General features: G+C 41.4%; 28 non-coding genes across 28 annotated transcripts; all 28 read right to left on the bottom strand.

The window, feature by feature from the left end:
* Window positions 1-2,749: 2,749 nt before the first annotated feature.
* On the bottom strand, window positions 2,750-2,831 carry TRNAS-AGA (transfer RNA serine (anticodon AGA)). Its single transcript has one exon. It is a non-coding gene; the product is annotated as a tRNA-Ser (tRNA).
* A 249-nt stretch (window positions 2,832-3,080) lies between these two features.
* TRNAS-UGA (transfer RNA serine (anticodon UGA)) lies at window positions 3,081-3,162 on the bottom strand. Its single transcript has one exon. It is a non-coding gene; the product is annotated as a tRNA-Ser (tRNA).
* Window positions 3,163-3,520: 358 nt separating this feature from the next.
* On the bottom strand, window positions 3,521-3,602 carry TRNAS-UGA (transfer RNA serine (anticodon UGA)). Its single transcript has one exon. It is a non-coding gene; the product is annotated as a tRNA-Ser (tRNA).
* An 84-nt stretch (window positions 3,603-3,686) lies between these two features.
* TRNAS-UGA (transfer RNA serine (anticodon UGA)) lies at window positions 3,687-3,768 on the bottom strand. Its single transcript has one exon. It is a non-coding gene; the product is annotated as a tRNA-Ser (tRNA).
* Window positions 3,769-3,852: 84 nt separating this feature from the next.
* On the bottom strand, window positions 3,853-3,934 carry TRNAS-UGA (transfer RNA serine (anticodon UGA)). The gene has a single exon. It is a non-coding gene; the product is annotated as a tRNA-Ser (tRNA).
* Window positions 3,935-4,127: 193 nt separating this feature from the next.
* TRNAS-AGA (transfer RNA serine (anticodon AGA)) lies at window positions 4,128-4,209 on the bottom strand. The gene has a single exon. It is a non-coding gene; the product is annotated as a tRNA-Ser (tRNA).
* Window positions 4,210-4,292: 83 nt separating this feature from the next.
* Window positions 4,293-4,374, bottom strand: TRNAS-AGA (transfer RNA serine (anticodon AGA)). Its single transcript has one exon. It is a non-coding gene; the product is annotated as a tRNA-Ser (tRNA).
* An 84-nt stretch (window positions 4,375-4,458) lies between these two features.
* On the bottom strand, window positions 4,459-4,540 carry TRNAS-UGA (transfer RNA serine (anticodon UGA)). The gene has a single exon. It is a non-coding gene; the product is annotated as a tRNA-Ser (tRNA).
* A 413-nt stretch (window positions 4,541-4,953) lies between these two features.
* Window positions 4,954-5,035, bottom strand: TRNAS-AGA (transfer RNA serine (anticodon AGA)). Its single transcript has one exon. It is a non-coding gene; the product is annotated as a tRNA-Ser (tRNA).
* Window positions 5,036-5,393: 358 nt separating this feature from the next.
* Window positions 5,394-5,475, bottom strand: TRNAS-AGA (transfer RNA serine (anticodon AGA)). Its single transcript has one exon. It is a non-coding gene; the product is annotated as a tRNA-Ser (tRNA).
* Window positions 5,476-5,559: 84 nt separating this feature from the next.
* TRNAS-UGA (transfer RNA serine (anticodon UGA)) lies at window positions 5,560-5,641 on the bottom strand. Its single transcript has one exon. It is a non-coding gene; the product is annotated as a tRNA-Ser (tRNA).
* An 84-nt stretch (window positions 5,642-5,725) lies between these two features.
* TRNAS-UGA (transfer RNA serine (anticodon UGA)) lies at window positions 5,726-5,807 on the bottom strand. The gene has a single exon. It is a non-coding gene; the product is annotated as a tRNA-Ser (tRNA).
* A 193-nt stretch (window positions 5,808-6,000) lies between these two features.
* TRNAS-AGA (transfer RNA serine (anticodon AGA)) lies at window positions 6,001-6,082 on the bottom strand. Its single transcript has one exon. It is a non-coding gene; the product is annotated as a tRNA-Ser (tRNA).
* Window positions 6,083-6,165: 83 nt separating this feature from the next.
* Window positions 6,166-6,247, bottom strand: TRNAS-AGA (transfer RNA serine (anticodon AGA)). The gene has a single exon. It is a non-coding gene; the product is annotated as a tRNA-Ser (tRNA).
* Window positions 6,248-6,331: 84 nt separating this feature from the next.
* TRNAS-UGA (transfer RNA serine (anticodon UGA)) lies at window positions 6,332-6,413 on the bottom strand. The gene has a single exon. It is a non-coding gene; the product is annotated as a tRNA-Ser (tRNA).
* Window positions 6,414-6,826: 413 nt separating this feature from the next.
* On the bottom strand, window positions 6,827-6,908 carry TRNAS-AGA (transfer RNA serine (anticodon AGA)). The gene has a single exon. It is a non-coding gene; the product is annotated as a tRNA-Ser (tRNA).
* A 358-nt stretch (window positions 6,909-7,266) lies between these two features.
* Window positions 7,267-7,348, bottom strand: TRNAS-AGA (transfer RNA serine (anticodon AGA)). Its single transcript has one exon. It is a non-coding gene; the product is annotated as a tRNA-Ser (tRNA).
* Window positions 7,349-13,624: 6,276 nt separating this feature from the next.
* On the bottom strand, window positions 13,625-13,706 carry TRNAS-AGA (transfer RNA serine (anticodon AGA)). Its single transcript has one exon. It is a non-coding gene; the product is annotated as a tRNA-Ser (tRNA).
* Window positions 13,707-14,064: 358 nt separating this feature from the next.
* On the bottom strand, window positions 14,065-14,146 carry TRNAS-AGA (transfer RNA serine (anticodon AGA)). The gene has a single exon. It is a non-coding gene; the product is annotated as a tRNA-Ser (tRNA).
* Window positions 14,147-14,230: 84 nt separating this feature from the next.
* On the bottom strand, window positions 14,231-14,312 carry TRNAS-AGA (transfer RNA serine (anticodon AGA)). The gene has a single exon. It is a non-coding gene; the product is annotated as a tRNA-Ser (tRNA).
* A 250-nt stretch (window positions 14,313-14,562) lies between these two features.
* TRNAS-UGA (transfer RNA serine (anticodon UGA)) lies at window positions 14,563-14,644 on the bottom strand. The gene has a single exon. It is a non-coding gene; the product is annotated as a tRNA-Ser (tRNA).
* Window positions 14,645-14,728: 84 nt separating this feature from the next.
* Window positions 14,729-14,810, bottom strand: TRNAS-UGA (transfer RNA serine (anticodon UGA)). Its single transcript has one exon. It is a non-coding gene; the product is annotated as a tRNA-Ser (tRNA).
* An 84-nt stretch (window positions 14,811-14,894) lies between these two features.
* TRNAS-AGA (transfer RNA serine (anticodon AGA)) lies at window positions 14,895-14,976 on the bottom strand. Its single transcript has one exon. It is a non-coding gene; the product is annotated as a tRNA-Ser (tRNA).
* Window positions 14,977-15,392: 416 nt separating this feature from the next.
* Window positions 15,393-15,474, bottom strand: TRNAS-UGA (transfer RNA serine (anticodon UGA)). Its single transcript has one exon. It is a non-coding gene; the product is annotated as a tRNA-Ser (tRNA).
* Window positions 15,475-15,558: 84 nt separating this feature from the next.
* Window positions 15,559-15,640, bottom strand: TRNAS-UGA (transfer RNA serine (anticodon UGA)). The gene has a single exon. It is a non-coding gene; the product is annotated as a tRNA-Ser (tRNA).
* Window positions 15,641-15,724: 84 nt separating this feature from the next.
* Window positions 15,725-15,806, bottom strand: TRNAS-UGA (transfer RNA serine (anticodon UGA)). Its single transcript has one exon. It is a non-coding gene; the product is annotated as a tRNA-Ser (tRNA).
* A 581-nt stretch (window positions 15,807-16,387) lies between these two features.
* TRNAS-UGA (transfer RNA serine (anticodon UGA)) lies at window positions 16,388-16,469 on the bottom strand. Its single transcript has one exon. It is a non-coding gene; the product is annotated as a tRNA-Ser (tRNA).
* An 84-nt stretch (window positions 16,470-16,553) lies between these two features.
* On the bottom strand, window positions 16,554-16,635 carry TRNAS-UGA (transfer RNA serine (anticodon UGA)). The gene has a single exon. It is a non-coding gene; the product is annotated as a tRNA-Ser (tRNA).
* Window positions 16,636-16,687: the final 52 nt, after the last annotated feature.

Raw genomic sequence — 16,687 nt, 5'->3', positions numbered from 1 at the left:
CCCGAATACTCCGTAGTAAAGGATAAAGTTTATTGTTTTTGTTGCCACCAGAAAGACCGGTATTGTTAATGGGTTTTCGGATTGGAAAAATATTGCGAAAACATTTGAAGAGCATTTTAGTTCTGTTAATATTTTCACCAAAAATCCCATAAAAAATACTTAGATTATTTAGAATCTACTAAATCAAGTGGTTCAATTGCGTCTCAGGTCAATGACCATCATAGGCTTCAGGTAATTAGAAATAGAGATGTGCTATCTGCTCAACAAGACCTAGCGCTAAGGGGTCATAGATCTAATGAAGAAAATGGAAATAGGGGGAATTTCGCTGAAATTTTAGATCTACTAAAAAGAAAATGTCCTGATTTGAAAGCCAAGTGCGATAGCATGCACAACAATGCCAAATATACCTATGGACAAATTAAAAATGAACTGATCAATGTAAGTGAAAATGTAGTGAGGAGGATGCGTGCGCAAGTGGTCAATGAATCTTGTAGATTTTATTCAGTAATTGCAGATGAAACTAGAGACAATTCAGGGGTGGAACAATAATGAATGTTATAAGGTATACAAGAAAAGAAAAAGACGTCGTAGAAAGATTTTTAGGATATACAGATTTGCACAAGTTTGATTCAGAAACCATTAGTTTGGCCATAATTAGTCTTCTAAGGGAGAGCGGTTTAAAAATTGAAAATTGTGTCGCGCAGACGTATGACGAAGCTAGCGTAATGAGGGATATGTAAATGGGGTCAGGGTAAAAATAGAAGCGTTGGTGAACGGCAATTGTCCATAAGTGCACTGCTACCCTCGGTCCCTCACCGTTTAAATAAAGATCTGGTTAACTGTTTCTCCAACATATTGCCAGTTCGGGAATTGCTAGGTTTAGTTCAAGCCATCTAAACTTTCAAAGCGGGAAGACCCCAACAGATTTCTAGTCTGTCGCCTTAAGCCCGTCGCACACTGGAATAAAATTTCTTCAAGTTGACGCTGGCGCCGGATATCAATTTTTTTCAAAACACGTTTTTGTCGTCAGCGCGAAAGAACGTTGGCTTCATTTTCGTCGAATCACACACTAGCCGGCTGCTACCATAGGAAACAGGAACACCAACGGATGCGCGCGCAGTCGTTTGTTTTGATATCTGTCGTGTCTGTCGCGCGGGCATGAATATAGTTTCGTATAGCTATTTTGATTTCATTTATCATTGTTCTCTTTAAATATTATAATAATTTTGTGATATTTATTATATTATAAATATGAAAAAAAAAACACCCGGGTTATTAAAGGGTTAAATTACAATCTAAACTACCACAGTCATTTTCATCATTCATTGCTTTTTCACGCCCCTCATTATTTTCATAAATAATTGACATTATGGCATCTGCCCCAATATAAGCCGGCTGATAATAATTAAATTCAACAAAAAGAAAACACGTGTTTCGTGGCGTGGTGCCTTCTCTATTTTTGGCGGAAAAATCTAGCGTACGGTGCGTACCCCTTCCCCCGGTATGCTTATTGGATATCAAAAGAAGGAATGTAGTGACGTCTGAGACCGAAGCTGAGAGGAGCGTCAAAATGTTCAGGCAAGTTGAAGTCGGTAAGAAACGCACGTACGTCCGGACAGCTGCAGGTCGCCAGCGTCAGCGCGAGTTTAGGCTATTGTAATGTGCGATATATGGTCGTCGATACGAGCAACGTTGACGGTGGCAACAACGGTTGCTAGGACGAGCAACCGTCCAGTGTGCGACGGGCTTAAGCCACTCGGCCACGACTGCCCATTAACTGTATAAAGGACATCGCACTTCTTCTATGGGATTTGGCTTTCGACAGATTTTTCTGAAATTGAAACCTAATGTTAAGCTTGATCAAAGGAGCAAAATTGTCCATTGCCATTTTCCCCTAGCTCCTATAGTTTGTCCAGTATCAGCGGTCAAAAGTGGACAAAACTTAGTATAGTCCATTTGTTAAAAGAGGTTACGGCCGATTGGTTAGCGTTCAAGGTTCGCACGTCGCTAGTCCTGGCTCACTATCAATAGAGTTTTCTTGCCAACATTCGCGGTACTTCCCAAAACAGAGCGTCGGATTTGGTTACTTTCTGATCGCACGATGAACGAACTCAGTAAATAAATAATTAAATATTGAGTTTTAACTGTCGTTTGATCGTGACCTTAGACGACTATGTGACCAAAATCGTTAAATAAGTGTTTGATATGTTGTGATGTGACTGTTTCTTTCCTATCAGCGAGTGTTGAATGGGGGATTCATCGAAACGGTTAATCATATATATTCTGATTTCTTAAGTATTTATTTTATGTTATGTTTTCTTTTATTATTGCTCATAAAATATTGATCAATAAATTATTCCACGTAAAAAAAAGCATCGAATAATAAGTTGCAAGAAAATAAATAATGAATAATGAAGTAGAGGTGTAAAAATCTTAGCAAGAAAACTTTATTGATAGTGAGCCCGGACTAGCGACGCGCGAACGTAGAACGCTAACCGATAAGCGCTGAATTCTTTAAACAAATAGACTACACTAAGTTTTGTCCACCTTTGAGCGCTGATACTGGACAAACTATAGGAGCTAGGGAAAATTGACAATGGACAATTTTGCTACTTTTATCAAGCTTAACAACATGTTGCAATTTCAGAAAAGCCAAATCCCATAGAAGAAGTGCGATGTCCTTTGTGAAAAATGATAAAAATAATATCTTACGGATTGATTAACACAGCCAAATAGAAAAATTAACAACCGCAGTCGGCAGAATTCGAACCTGCGCGGGAAGATCCCAACAGATTTCTAGTCTGTCGCCTTAACCACCCGGCCACGACTGCCCGTTGAAAGGCTAAATAAGTGAAAAATTATAAGAATAATATCTTACGGGTTGATTCACAAAGCCAAAGAGAAAAATTTACTACCGCAGTCGTTAGGATTCGAACCTGCGCGGGAAGATCCCAACGAATTTCAAGTCTGTCGCCTTAACCACTCGGCCACGACTGCCAATTAAATCGAAAATTTGTGAGAAATGATAAGAATAATATCTTACGGATTTTTTTAAACAGCCAAATAGAAAAATTAACAACCGCAGTCGGCAGGATTCGAACCTGCGCGGGAAGATCCCAACAGATTTCAAGTCTGTCGCCTTAACCACTCGGCCACGACTGCCTATTAAATAGATAATTTGTGTAAAATGATAAGAATAATATCTTACGGATTGATTAACACAGCCAAATAGATTTGTAGTCTGTCGCCTTAACCACTCGGCCACGACTGCCCGTTGAAAGGCTAAATAAGTGAAAAATTATAAGAATAATATCTTACGGGTTGATTCACAAAGCCAAAGAGAAAAATTTACTACCGCAGTCGTTAGGATTCGAACCTGCGCGGGAAGATCCCAACGAATTTCAAGTCTGACGCCTTAACCACTCGGCCACGACTGCCAATTAAATGGAAAATTTGTGAGAAATGATAAGAATAATATCTTACGGATTTTTTTAAAAAGCCAAATAGAAAAATTAACAACCGCAGTCGGCAGGATTCGAACCTGCGCGGGAAGATCCCAACAGATTTCAAGTCTGTCGCCTTAACCACTCGACCACGACTGCCAGTTGAAAGGTTAAATAAGTGAAAAATTATAAGAATAATATCTTACGGATTGATTTACACAGCCAAAGAGAAAAATTTACAACCGCAGTCGGCAGGACTCGAACCTGCGCGGGAAGACCCCAACAGATTTCAAGTCTGTCGCCTTAACCACTCGGCCACTACTGCCTAATAACAAGATAAATTTGTGAAAAATGATAAGAATAATATCTTACGGATTGATTTAAACAGGCAAAGAGAAAAATTAACAACCGCAGTCGGCAGGATTCGAACCTGCGCGGGAAGATCCCAACAGATTTCAAGTCTGTCGCCTTAACCACTCGACCACGACTGCCTATTAAATGGATAATTTGTGTAAAATGATAAGAATAATATCTTACGGATTGATTAACACAGCCAAATAGATTTCTAGTCTGTCGCCTTAACAACTCGGCCACGACTGCCCGTTGAAAGGCTAAATAAGTGAAAAATTTTAAGAATAATATCTTACGGATTGATTCACAAAGCCAAAGAGAAAAATTAACAACCGCAGTCGGCAGGATTCGAACCTGCGCGGGAAGATCCCAAAAGATTTCTAGTCTGTCACCTTAACCACTCGGCCACGACTGCCAATTAAATGGCAAATTTGTGAGAAATGATAAGAATAATATCTTACGGATTGATTTAAACAGGCAAAGAGAAAAATTAACAACCACAGTCGGCAGGATTCGAACCTGCGCGGGAAGATCCCAACAGATTTCTAGTCTGTCGCCTTAACCACTCGGCCACGACTGCCCGTTAAATGGCTAATTAAGTGAAAAATTATAAGAATAATATCTTACGGATTGATTTAAACAGGCAAAGAGAAAAATTAACAACCGCAGACGGCAGGATTCGAACCTGCGCGGGAAGATCCCAACAGATTTCAAGTCTGTCACCTTACCCACTCGGCCACGCATGCCTAATAACTAGATAATTTGTGAAAAATGATAAGAATAATATCTTACGGATTGATTTAAACAGGCAAAGAGAAAAATTAACAACCGCAGTCGGCAGGATTCGAACCTGCGCGGGAAGATCTTAACAGATTTCAAGTCTGTCACCTTACCCACTCGGCCACGCATGCCTAATAACTAAATAATTTGTGAAAAATGATAAGAATAATATCTTACGGATTGATTTAAACAGCCAAAGAGAAAAATTAACTACCGCAGTTGCAGGATTCGAACCTGCGCGGGAAGATCCCAACAGATTTCAAGTCTGTCGCCTTAACCACTCGGCCACGACTGCCTAATAACTAGAAAAATTTGTGAAAAATGATAAGAATAATATCTTACGGATTGATTTAAACAGGCAAAGAGAAAAATTAACAACCGCAGTCGGCAGGATTCGAACCTGCGCGGGAAGATCCCAACAGATTTCTAGTCTGTCGCCTTAACCACTCGGCCACGACTGCCTTTTAAATAGATAATTTGTGTAAAATGATAAGAATAATATCTTACGGATTGATTAACACAGCCAAATAGATTTGTAGCCTGTCGCCTTAACCACTCGGCCACGACTGCCCGTTGAAAGGCTAAATAAGTGAAAAATTATAAGAATAATATCTTACGGGTTGATTCACAAAGCCAAAGAGAAAAATTTACTACCGCAGTCGTTAGGATTCGAACCTGCGCGGGAAGATCCCAACGAATTTCAAGTCTGTCGCCTTAACCACTCGGCCACGACTGCCAAGTAAATGGAAAATTTGTGAGAAATGATAAGAATAATATCTTACGGATTTTTTTAAACAGCCAAATAGAAAAATTAACAACCGCAGTCGGCAGGTTTCGAACCTGCGCGGGAAGATCCCAACAGATTTCTAGTCTGTCGCCTTAACCACTCGGCCACGACTGCCAGTTGAAAGGTTAAATAAGTGAAAAATTATAAGAATAATATCTTACGGATTGATTTACACAGCCAAAGAGAAAAATTTACAACCGCAGTCGGCAGGACTCGAACCTGCGCGGGAAGACCCCAACAGATTTCAAGTCTGTCGCCTTAACCACTCGGCCACTACTGCCTAATAACTAGATAAATTTGTGAAAAATGATAAGAATAATATCTTACGGATTGATTTAAACAGGCAAAGAGAAAAATTAACAACCGCAGTCGGCAGGATTCGAACCTGCGCGGGAAGATCCCAACAGATTTCAAGTCTGTCGCCTTAACCACTCGACCACGACTGCCTATTAAATGGATAATTTGTGTAAAATGATAAGAATAATATCTTACGGATTGATTAACACAGCCAAATAGATTTCTAGTCTGTCGCCTTAACAACTCGGCCACGACTGCCCGTTGAAAGGCTAAATAAGTGAAAAATTTTAAGAATAATATCTTACGGATTGATTCACAAAGCCAAAGAGAAAAATTAACAACCGCAGTCGGCAGGATTCGAACCTGCGCGGGAAGATCCCAAAAGATTTCTAGTCTGTCACCTTAACCACTCGGCCACGACTGCCAATTAAATGGCAAATTTGTGAGAAATGATAAGAATAATATCTTACGGATTGATTTAAACAGGCAAAGAGAAAAATTAACAACCACAGTCGGCAGGATTCGAACCTGCGCGGGAAGATCCCAACAGATTTCTAGTCTGTCGCCTTAACCACTCGGCCACGACTGCCCGTTAAATGGCTGATTAAGTGAAAAATTATAAGAATAATATCTTACGGATTGATTTAAACAGGCAAAGAGAAAAATTAACAACCGCAGACGGCAGGATTCGAACCTGCGCGGGAAGATCCCAACAGATTTCAAGTCTGTCACCTTACCCACTCGGCCACGCATGCCTAATAACTAGATAATTTGTGAAAAATGATAAGAATAATATCTTACGGATTGATTTAAACAGGCAAAGAGAAAAATTAACAACCGCAGTCGGCAGGATTCGAACCTGCGCGGGAAGATCTTAACAGATTTCAAGTCTGTCACCTTACCCACTCGGCCACGCATGCCTAATAACTAGATAATTTGTGAAAAATGATAAGAATAATATCTTACGGATTGATTTAAACAGCCAAAGAGAAAAACTAACTACCGCAGTTGCAGGATTCGAACCTGCGCGGGAAGATCCCAACAGATTTCAAGTCTGTCGCCTTAACCACTCGGCCACGACTGCCTAATAACTAGAAAAATTTGTGAAAAATGATAAGAATAATATCTTACGGATTGATTTAAACAGGCAAAGAGAAAAATTAACAACCGCAGTCGGCAGGATTCGAACCTGCGCGGGAAGATCCCAACAGATTTCTAGTCTGTCGCCTTAACCACTCGGCCACGACTGCCTTTTAAATAGATAATTTGTGTAAAATGATAAGAATAATATCTTACGGATTGATTAACACAGCCAAATAGATTTGTAGCCTGTCGCCTTAACCACTCGGCCACGACTGCCCGTTGAAAGGCTAAATAAGTGAAAAATTATAAGAATAATATCTTACGGGTTGATTCACAAAGCCAAAGAGAAAAATTTACTACCGCAGTCGTTAGGATTCGAACCTGCGCGGGAAGATCCCAACGAATTTCAAGTCTGTCGCCTTAACCACTCGGCCACGACTGCCAAGTAATTGGAAAATTTGTGAGAAATGATAAGAATAATATCTTACGGATTTTTTTAAACAGCCAAATAGAAAAATTAACAACCGCAGTCGGCAGGTTTCGAACCTGCGCGGGAAGATCCCAACAGATTTCTAGTCTGTCGCCTTAACCACTCGGCCACGACTGCCTGTTGAAAGGTTAAATAAGTGAAAAATTATAAGAATAATATCTTACGGATTGATTTACACAGCCAAAGAGAAAAATTTACAACCGCAGTCGGCAGGACTCGAACCTGCGCGGGAAGACCCCAACAGATTTCAAGTCTGTCGCTTTTTTTTTTTTTTTTTTTTACCCAGGATCTCCTGTTTACTAGACAGGCGCTTTTTTTTATTATTTAAAATTTTTATTTTGTTACATGCATTATTGCACAGTGTTAATATTTAAAACAAATTTAACAATTTAAACCTACGTACATCCAGCAATGTTATATATATGTGAAGCAGTGTTATTAAAAGCATTACACAATTGAAGTTAGAAACAACATGACAAATAAATAAGCAAAATATCATTGATAAAAAATCCTCAGTTATAGAAAATAATAACTACTGCAAATACAACAAAATACACATTTCAATAAAGTACTTTAAATATTAAAGACCATAAGGATATCTCCAAGATTATTGACCCCTCATATGTTACGAAAAATATCTATTGCGGCCGTACACTCTGTTTGAAAAGTCTTCGACAGCTGAAATTTTTGCCCTCTTTTTAATTCTGCTAGAAAACTATAATAGATAGCTCGATGAAACCAATTGCAACTTTTATTTATTTTCTAATATCTTTCGTTATTTATCGGTTTCGTCCGCCAAAAATTAATAGTTTGGCGGGAACCGTCAAAACTCATTTTTGACAACTTAATAAATATTGGTTCTACGGCACTGACTCGCGCGTTTTTGAATTCACAGTGGTCGGTTCATATTTAGAAAGTGGAAAAATTATCCCTCTACAACCAACGGTTGAGAAGTTATCGCGTTTCCATATTTTCGTCGAAGTTGCGTTATTTATAATCGCTTGATGCATTTTAGGTGTTTCCTAGTTTCGACGAAAGTTTGGAAACGCGATAACTTCTCAACCGTTGATTGTAGAGGGATAATTTTTCCACTTTCTAAATATGAACCGACCACTGTGAATTCAAAAACGCGCGAGTCAGTGCCGTAGAACCAATATTTAAATAGGTGTCAAAAATGAGTTTTGACGGTTCCCACCAAACTATTAATTTTTGGCGGATGAAACCGATAAATAACGAAAGATATTGAAAAATAAATAAAAGTTGCAATTGGTTTCATCGAGCTATCTATTATAGTTTTCTAGCAGAATTAAAAAGAGGGCATAAATTTCAGCTGTCGAAGACTTTTCAAACAGAGTGTACAACCCGGCTTATGAAGGAGTAGCCATTGCACGCGGTACCGAGCCTCAGTTTTTATGAGAGCACGAAAACGGGAAAAAAGCGTACGCTTATTGGTTATCTGCCCCAAATTGTACAAACAACGATTACTCCAAATGGCTTCTTTGGCAATAGCAGTTAATATGGAAGCGACCTCCCAATGCTCTTTAGAGTCCGCAGTTTTAGGCTTGAGTCCAAAGACGATATAACGCGTCCACATGTCCTTTTCACCAAACAGCGTGTACAGCGACAACACTGAAGAAAATAACCAATCGAGCCATTCGTGCGTATCTTGACATTCCAAAAATAAATGCGAAACTGACTCCTTTTCAAGGCCACATAGCGGGCACTGATCATCGTCTGTTATGCCGGCGCGAAATAGCCGCTGCTTGACCATGAACCCCATATGATACACTCGGAGATTCATACTTGACAATCGGGGACCCAACGTAGAATTGACAAGTGATGGAACCCGGAACTTCTGTAAAGGGCCCCGAAGTAAGCCCGCCAACGTTCTTCACCATTCGATTCCGGAATCGGGGTTACGGCATTGAAAGTTTTGGAAATTGACGTAGATGTAATTTTGTACAATTCCACAGAGATCCCTGTGTCCGCGACCAGCGCGAACGTTGGCCGTGTCTCAAGCTCGTAGACCTCTTTACTATGTATCACTCGATGTACCGCGGGAGGGAGAGAATCTTTGATCCTTTGAAAAATTTGCAACAACCGACGGCGACCGATTCCGGAATCTGCGGTCAATTCCAAAAAGGCTTCATCCGGAAGAAACCCCAGGATGACCTCGTAGCAAATATCTTTCAGGTAGACCACGCCACAAGAAGCAAGAAGACGCCGCTCAGCCAAAGAAATGTTCGTGATTAAAAGATTTGAGTTATAAAATAGGGGCTCCATAATAGGGTTGGTCAAAGGAACCAAGGTCCATCGCGTGAGAGCCAAGAACTCTTTCCAAGCCAATAACATTGATCCATGGCGTTTCGGGATAGCGCAAAGCAGACGACGTTCAATTCTAATCCGTAGCATTGAGAGACCCTGGCGAAGTCCGCCGCCATATTCGTCAAAGAACCGAGACGCAACGCATGCGACATGCGAAGGCTTGGACCCGGTAGCGAGCTGCAAACATTCCTTCAGACGAAGTACCTTCTGTTTGATCCGAAGATTGATTAATCCAAACCCGCCTTGACTCTTATGGCGAGTTAAGGTTTCGTACGATATAGAATGTGGGCGATCCTTCCAAATAAAATCCAACATGAGCCGCTTAAAATCAGAAAACCAGCGGTCCGGTAAATCAAAAACCTCCAGAATATGCCACAATATCGACGCTCCTAACACGTTAATGATAATGACTTTCCCAAAAATGGTCAGACTACGACCCTTCCAAACGTGTAGGACATTTTTAAATTTTTCATACCGGCCCTCCCAGTTCATCGTGGCAACGACGTCATGGTCATAGCCCAAGGTCACGCCCAATACCTTTATTGAACGGGCGCTAATAACAAGCCCAGCCACAGTCTGGTCCGCGTGAAATCGCAAGGAGCCGAGCCAACAACCAGAACTTTTTGCAAGATTGATGGCAGCTCCCGAAGACTGGCAATAAAGTTCAATATCCTCCAAAAGGTAAGTAACATCCCTAGGCCCAGTGACGAGAATGGAAGTGTCATCAATATGTTGAAACACCACAGGGGACGGTGTTAAGTCCGTGAGCATTATCCGACATATACGTTTGTCCGTTTCGAGTAAGGCGCAAAAAGGTTCAGATGATAGAACGTACAGCAAAGGACTGAGCGGACACCCTTGACGAACCGAGCGGCTAATGACAAAAGAATCGGTAACATATCCATGAAGCTTAATAGCTGTCTTGGCGCCAATTAAAAACATCTGAATCCAAGCGCGGAAGCGTGCGCCGAAACCAAAGGCTTCTAAGATTGCAAATAGATACGGCCATTCCACCCGATCGAACGCTTTTAACAAATCGAGTTGAAGAAAAATCCCTGGCCTATTTTCCATTTTTAAAAACTCCATGACATCAGACAGAAAACGAGGAGTATCGGAAATGGTACGCCCACGAATGCCACCAGTTTGACACGGTGACGTAATTAAAGGTAAAAGCGGCGAAACACGGCGAGTAAAAACCTTAGCAAGGAGTTTCCTATCGCCATTCAATAGGGTAATTGGCCTCCAATTTTTCAGAAGAGTCAAATCCCCCGATTTAGGCAACAAAACCACCATCCCTTCTCGCATGCTATTCGGCAAAAGGCCACGGGCTTCGCATTCGGCAACCAAGCGCATAAAGTCATCTTTAATTAGAGGGATAAAGAAACGCAGGAACTCATTGGTAAAGCCATCTCTACCGGGGGCCTTCCCTCCGGCCAAATTAGTTAACTCCGTGTAAATGTCGCTCCAGGTCACGACGGCTTCGCAGGAATCGCGGTCACCTTCAGTAAGCCTCCCTGAGATTAAATTCTTCAAATTGTCAGTAGCGGCTTGAGACGTAACGCCTCGTGTATACAACTCCGAATAAAAACGGAACACTTCCTCCCTTATTAACGCAGGATCTCTAATAATCGCCCCCGAAGGGAGAGTCAGAGAAGTCATTTGACGTTGACGCTGACGAAATTTCTCCAGCCGCAAAAAATACTGAGTGGGGCGTTCCCCCAAATCTCTCCACTCCAACCTCGAACGAACTAATGCACCCTGCAAATCGTTCTCTTCCATATCTCGTAATTTACTCGTTACCGCAGCTATTTCGTCTAAAATCGTATCTGTTTTTAATGGCGAATCTTGTAGGTCTCGAAGCCTATTTTGTAGGTCCGCCCATACAGCCCGCTTCATCAACGCTTTGTGACGCCCGTAAAAAATGCAGTACTCCCGTATTTTAACTTTTAAAGCATCATACCACTCAAAGATATCGGTTAAATAACAAGGCCAAGAATAACTATTTTTAACTGTCCGCTCGATGGCCGTGCAAAAAAGTGCGTCTTCTAAAAAAGTAGAATTAAAACTCCAAGTTCCGGGCCCCCTAAGAATACCACTAGGTTCAAAAATCAGAGAAACACCCTTATGGTCAGAGACACTACAAAAAACATGCATACACTTTGAAATATTATATACGTCTGAATGTAAAGCAAAAAAATAATCAATTCTAGAACTCACAAAGTTACCAAAAACCACCCCCGATCGCGTATAATCGAATGTTTTTTTATGTTGCAGCCGCCAAATGTCTACCAACGAGAGATAAGAGGCCCAGCGATGAAGATTCGTCATTCCACTCACCGTAATCTTGGCAGGCGACCGCCGATCAAAAACTCGAGAAACAATATCATTAAAATCACCGCCCAATAGCGGACGATTTAACACACGAACAATGGGAATTAAATTTTGCATAAAAATAGATATATTGACCGCATCGGTTGGGGCATAAACAGAACCTAAATCAACTTTCTCGCCTTCAATTTCAGCGGAAATAAAAATATACCGGCCCTCGTTAGAACTTATCAAATTACATTCTTTAAAATCAAGTAACCGCGAAATACAAATTGCCACACCGCAAAACTTGGTGTCCAAGTTCAAGTCCACGTAGACCGCACCCGAAAAAAAAGTCCGAAAAGTACTTACATGACACGCCTCCCAATGAGTCTCTTGCAACAACAACACATCATAATGCTTCGCCCACAAAACCAACTTTCGCATCTTCTCTACATCGCGCAAACCGCCTACATTAATCGTCAGAATTTTCACCGGCATTTGGATTCAAATTAATTTGGGTCCATTTACCCGATGGCAACTTCTGAAATATCTTGTGCGGAGGACCTGTAGACGGATTAGTAGCTGAATCGGTGTCACCAGATGAGATCCGGTGCTTGGAACCCCTTTGAGCTTCACCAGTCGGTTTGACGCGGCCCACTTGGTCGGCGCCCATTCCCTGAGACATCGGCGTTGCGTTAGGAGTGGCAATATGAACTTCTTCGTGTCCGGCACCCAATGAACCAGGACCATCGAGGCCATCCTTACGACCCTCAGCGAATTGATCAATCGATCCCCCCGCGACAATGACAGGGGGTTGTCCACGCTCCTGTCCCTTCATCTCCACTGCAGGGCGTTCCCAAGTAGGGCAATTACGCACAGCATGACCTTGTGTTTTACATTTACGGCAAATAAATTGAGGGCAATCCTTATATAAATGATCGGATGCCAGACACATATTACAGACTTTAACTTGCGATTCATGAGTGACACGGTAAGAATTTTCTCTATTTAAGACATCCGGAACTCGAAGACTGTAAGGTAACGCTGATTTACCTTCCGGGAGCGTCAAACGGACTGATCGGATACCACAATAGAACCCGGCTTTTTCCCGCCACGAAATCGTACCTCTGACTTCGCAGCCCATCATCGTCAACTTCGCCAGCAACGCCTCATCAGTAACATAATCCGGAAGGCCGAAAAAATTTGCCGTAACAGTTTTTTTGGTGACGCTCGAAATGGCATAAGTAATGCTGTCTACCTCCAACCCAGTGTCAATCGCATCATTAATCAAAGTTTCAGACGAAAATACCAAAATGTAGCCGCCCGTGGACGGAACAACAGATTTCACCGCATCCAAACCATATTGAATTTTCACCGCCTCCGCAACATCGTCAAACTTCGGTAATTTTCCTTCAAAATCCACAAAAACCGACCGTTTAATAATATCCATCCTGGATCAGAAGACCCAGGAGGGAAATCACCCGCAAGAAACCGAAACTAGATAAAAAAGGTTTTAACAGAGAAGAAAAAAAAACTTGAACTAAAATAACAACTTAAAGGCGGCAAACAGCCTTAGCGAAAACTGAGCGAAAAAAGACGAACCGTTCACTACCAAATCTAGCAGCGAACTCCCCGATTTCAAGTCTGTCGCCTTAACCGTTCGGCCACGACTGCCTAATAACTAGATAAATTTTTGAAAAATGATAAGAATAATATCTTACGGATTGATTTAAACAGGCAAAGAGAAAAATTAACAACCGCAGTCGGCAGGATTCGAACCTGCGCGGGAAGATCCCAATAGATTTCTAGTCTGTCGCCTTAACCACTCGGCCACGACTGCCCGTTGAATGGATAATTTGTGTAAAATGATAAGAATAATATCTTACGGATTGATTAACACAGCCAAATAGATTTCTAGTCTGTCGCCTTAACCACTCGGCCACGACTGCCCGTTGAAAGGCTAAATAAGTGAAAAATTATAAGGATAATATCTTACGGATTGATTCACAAAGCCAAAGAGAAAAATGTACTACCGCAGTCGTTAGGATTCGAACCTGCGCGGGAAGATCCCAAAAGATTTCTAGTCTGTCACCTTAACCACTCGGCCACGACTGCCAATTAAATAGATAATTTGTGAGAAATGATAAGAATAATATCTTACGGATTGATTTAAACAGGCAAAGAGAAAAATTAACAACTGCAGTCGGCAGGATTCGAACCTGCGCGGGAAGATCCCAACAGATTTCTAGTCTGTCGCATTAACCACTCGGCCACGACTGCCCGTTGAATGGTTAAATAAGTGAAAAATTATAAGAATAATATCTTACGGATTGATTTAAACAGGCAAAGAAAAAAATTTACAACCGCAGTCGGCAGGATTCGAACCTGCGCGGGAAGATCCCTACAGATTTCTAGTCTGTCGCATTAACCACTCGGCCACGACTGCCCGTTGAATGGCTAAATAAGTGAAAAATGATAAGAATAATATCTTACGGATTGATTTAAACAGGCAAAGAAAAAAATTTACAACTGCAGTCGGCAGGATTCGAACCTGCGCGGGAAGAACCCAACAGATTTCAAGTCTGTCGCCTTAACCACTCAGCCACGCGCGCCTAATAACTAGATAAATAAGTGAAAAATTATAAGAATAATATGGTACGGATTGATTTACACAGCCAAAGAGAAAAATTAACTACCGCAGTCGGCAGGATTCGAACCTGCGCGGGAAGATCCCAACAGATTTCAAGTCTGTCGCCTTAACCACTCGGCCACGACTGCCTGATAACTAGATAAGTTTGTGAAAAATGATAAGAAAAATATCTTACGGATTGATTTAAACAGGCAAAGAGAAAAATTAACAACCGCAGTTGGCAGGATTCGAACCTGCGCGGGAAGATCCCACCAGATTTCAAGTCTGTCGCCTTAACCACTCGGCCACGACTGCCCGTTGAAAGGCTAAATAAGTGAAAAATTATAAGAATAATATCTTACGGATTGATTTACACAGCCAAAGAGAAAAATTAACTACCGCAGTCGGCAGGATTCGAACCTGCGCGGGAAGATCCCAACAGATTTCTAGTCTGTCGCATTAACCACTCGGCCACGACTGCCCGTTAAATGGCTAAATAAGTGAAAAATGATAAGAATAATATCTTACGGATTGATTTAAACAGGCAAAGAAAAAAATTTACAACCGCAGTCGGCAGGACTCGAACCTGCGCGGGAAGAACCCAACAGATTTCAAGTCTGTCGCCTTAACCACTCAGCCACGCGCGCCTAATAACTAGATAAATTTGTGAAAAATGATAAGAATAATATCTTACGGATTGATTTAAACAGGCAAAGAGAAAAATTAACAACCACAGTCGGCAAAATTCGAACCTGCGCGGGAAGATCCCAACAGATTTTAAGTCTGTCACCTTAACCACTCGGCCACGACTGCCCGTTGAAAGGTTAAATAAGTGAAAAATTATAAGAATAATATGGTACGGATCGATTTACACAGCCAAAGAGAAAAATTAACTACCGCAGTCGGCAGGATTCGAACCTGCGCGGGAAGATCCCAACAGATTTCAAGTCTGTCGCCTTAACCACTCGGCCACGACTGCCTGATAACTAGATAAGTTTGTGAAAAATGATAAGAAAAATATCTTACGGATTGATTTAAACAGGCAAAGAGAAAAATTAACAACCGCAGTTGGCAGGATTCGAACCTGCGCGGGAAGATCCCACCAGATTTCAAGTCTGTCGCCTTAACCACTCGGCCACGACTGCCCGTTGAAAGGTTAAATAAGTGAAAAATTATAAGAATAATATCTTACGGATTGATTTACACAGCCAAAGAGAAAAATTAACTACCGCAGTCGGCAGGATTCGAACCTGCACGGGAAGATCCCAACAGATTTCAAGTCTGTCGCCTTAACCACTCGGCCACGACTGCCCGTTAAATGGCTAAATAAGTGAAAAATTATAAGAATAATATCTTACGGATTGATTTACACAGCCAAAGAGAAAAATTAACTACCTTAGTTGCAGGATTCGAACCTGCGCGGGAAGATCCCAACAGGTTTCAAGTCAGTCGCCTTAACCACTCGGCCACGACTGCCTAATAACTAGATAAATTTGTGAAAAATGATAAGAATAATATCTTACGGATTGATTTAAACAGGCAAAGAAAAAAATTTACAACCGCAGTCGGCAGGACTCGAACCTGCGCGGGAAGAACCCAACAGATTTCAAGTCTGTCGCCTTAACCACTCAGCCACGCGCGCCTAATAACTAGATAAATTTGTGAAAAATGATAAGAATAATATCTTACGGATTGATTTAAACAGGCAAAGAGAAAAATTAACAACCACAGTCGGCAAAATTCGAACCTGCGCGGGAAGATCCCAACAGATTTTAAGTCTGTCACCTTAACCACTCGGCCACGACTGCCCGTTGAAAGGTTAAATAAGTGAAAAATTATAAGAATAATATGGTACGGATCGATTTACACAGCCAAAGAGAAAAATTAACTACCGCAGTCGGCAGGATTCGAACCTGCGCGGGAAGATCCCAACAGATTTCAAGTCTGTCGCCTTAACCACTCGGCCACGACTGCCTGATAACTAGATAAGTTTGTGAAAAATGATAAGAAAAATATCTTACGGATTGATTTAAACAGGCAAAGAGAAAAATTAACAACCGCAGTTGGCAGGATTCGAACCTGCGCGGGAAGATCCCACCAGATTTCAAGTCTGTCGCCTTAACCACTCGGCCACGACTGCCCGTTGAAAGGTTAAATAAGTGAAAAATTATAAGAATAATATCTTACGGATT

Source organism: Leiobunum rupestre, chromosome 11 (assembly GCF_980474605.1).
Source record: "Leiobunum rupestre chromosome 11, qqLeiRupe1.1.hap1, whole genome shotgun sequence".
In the NCBI taxonomy this organism is placed as follows: Eukaryota; Metazoa; Arthropoda; class Arachnida; order Opiliones; family Sclerosomatidae; genus Leiobunum; species Leiobunum rupestre.
This window is presented reverse-complemented; position numbering and strand designations above follow the sequence as displayed.